This window comes from Megalopta genalis, unplaced genomic scaffold (genome assembly GCF_051020955.1).
Source record: "Megalopta genalis isolate 19385.01 unplaced genomic scaffold, iyMegGena1_principal scaffold0061, whole genome shotgun sequence".
NCBI lineage: Eukaryota > Metazoa > Arthropoda > Insecta > Hymenoptera > Halictidae > Megalopta > Megalopta genalis.
This window is the reverse complement of record NW_027476130.1, coordinates 547,501-550,000: the sequence shown is the minus strand read 5'-3', so window position 1 is coordinate 550,000 and position 2,500 is coordinate 547,501. Positions and strand designations below refer to the sequence as shown.

The window sequence follows — 2,500 nt, the reverse complement described above, 5'->3', positions numbered from 1 at the left end:
GGAATCCGGTTTCTATTCCGGAACCCGGCAGCGGAACCGCATACCATTCGGGCCCTCGTAAGAGTGTTCGTCGGGGTAACCCAAAATGACCTGGAGACGCCGTCGGGAGATCCGGGGAGAGTTTTCTTTTCTGTATAAGCGTTCGAGTTCCCTGGAAACCTCTAGCAGGGAGATAGGGTTTGGAACGCGAAGAGCACCGCAGTTGCGGCGGTGTCCGGATCATCCCCTCGGACCTTGAAAATCCAGGAGAGGGCCACGTGGAGGTGTCGCGCCGGTTCGTACCCATATCCGCAGCAGGTCTCCAAGGTAAAGAGCCTCTAGTCGATAGATTAATGTAGGTAAGGGAAGTCGGCAAATTGGATCCGTAACTTCGGGATAAGGATTGGCTCTGAGGAGCGGGGCGTGTCGGGCTTGGTCGGGAAGCGGGTCTGGCTGACGTGCCGGGCCTGGGCGAGGTGAACGGCTCTCGTGGCTGGGATCCGAGCTCGGTCCCGTGCCTTGGCCTCCCGCGGATCTTCCTTGCTGCGAGGCTTCCGTGGCGTTTCCCATCGGTGCGGTCGTCCTCTTCGGCCGCCATTCAACGCTCAGCTCAGAACTGGCACGGACTAGGGGAATCCGACTGTCTAATTAAAACAAAGCATTGCGATGGCCCCCACGGGTGTTGACGCAATGTGATTTCTGCCCAGTGCTCTGAATGTCAACGTGAAGAAATTCAAAAAAGCGCGGGTAAACGGCGGGAGTAACTATGACTCTCTTAAGCGGGGCGACCAGTTGGCGACCGCTTAAGGTGCGAGCTCTACCGAGTGCCGGGAAAACATACGGCTATTGCCGGTAGAGTGTCATAGTTAGCAAGCAGCAACCTCTTCGTGGTTCCCGCCACGAGTACCCCGTCTGGGGGAAACTAATGCTGCCTCTGTGACTGACTGGAGCAATCGCGTGCGAGGTGAATTGGATGCCCTGTCGGGTGGTGATGGAAGGTTCTCGGACCAACGTCATCATTCGGCGGGGTTGAAAAGGATCTAAGTATCAGCGGTTGTCTGAGGGTTAGCGACCTCACCTTCCAGAGCTAGGGCAGAGAGGCCCTTATATTGACTGGGTTCAGGGTACGAAGTGCCCTAACTTTTCAAAATTGTATCTTGGCGGTATGGCGACAATTATATTATGAGTACTTAGTGCTCCTTATTTATTATTTGGTGTCGAAGTCTTAAAAGGCGAGATGGAATAGGTGGTACCAGGCAAATGAGGGCTACTCTGCCCTCGGATTGGTTTAAACGACATGGCTACTCTAAAGGATTGGAATGGAATGAACGGGGCTTGTTGTAGGAGGAGGAAAAAGGACAAACATACATGCAGGACGAAACTAACAATGAAGCCTCGGACGCAGGGACCCCCGGCCCTGGGGCCCCTGTGGCGGACTTGTCCGCTTTGGACAGGAGGGCCGATTATGACTACTCTGGCAATTCCACTGATTTTGATTATGGCATGATTGTGGACTTGCCTCTGGGTGCGGAGATCCGATGCCTGTTTTGCCAAAATATCAATAGGCAATTCCTACAGGTGGCCGACCTCGTGAGACATATAGACCAGTGTCACACGGGGGTTAGAGTCGGGTGGAGATGCAGTAACTGCAAAAAAATTTTCGATAAGTTACATGGCTGCAGATGCCACCTTCCCAAATGTAAGGGGAGAGCACCCGACTCTGAAGCCTCACAATACCGCTGTGCTACCTGCGGGGTTGCCTTTAACACACAAAGGGGCCTTTCTCAACACGAGCGGCACAGGCACCCAGTTGTGAGGAATGAAAAGAGGTGTAAGGAGGCAACCTCTATACGTCCAGGCAATAGAGCCTCGGTCTGGACGGAGGAAGAATTACAGTTACTGGCAGTACTATATGAACAATTTAAAAATGAAAGACAACCTAATGCTAAAATCGCCAGATTCCTCACAACAAAAACAGCAAAACAAATAGGCGACAAAAGGAGACTCATCGGATTGATGCCCACCCAGAGGGAAGAAACAGTGGTTGAGGAGGTGGAACCGGAGGTGGAACCGGATACAAACCCATACGATGACTTAACCACTGTTGAATTAAGTGAAAGAGCGTCCGAGCCAGTCCAGTCCCCTGATGCTGATGACTGGCAGCAAACATTCCGAGACGCAATACTAACCAACCCTTTGGAAGACAGCCACAGTTTTAGGTTCCTGGAACAAATGATGGAGGAGTTGGTTAGGAAAGCCCATTTGGAACCACTGGATACCGAGCGGGTACTCGACGCCATGGTAGAGAAGGCCTTGAGCGTCGGACCCAAAATACAAAAGATTTCAAGGAGCGATGATAGCGGGGGAAATAAAAGAAAAAGCGACCGCACCCGCTATCTTAAATATAGATATGCTCGGTACCAGGAATTATATAATAAGTGCCCTAGAAAATTGGTGGATATGGCGGTCGCAGGGGAGACTATAGAGGAAAGGAAGCAAATCGAGCTTCCTGATAAAGTGA

The 2,500-nt window shown here is 51.8% G+C and overlaps 1 pseudogene; it reads left to right on the top strand.

The window, feature by feature from the left end:
* LOC143261674 (large subunit ribosomal RNA) overlaps positions 1 to 2,500 on the top strand; it is an 8,693-nt pseudogene that overhangs the window by 2,130 nt on the left and 4,063 nt on the right.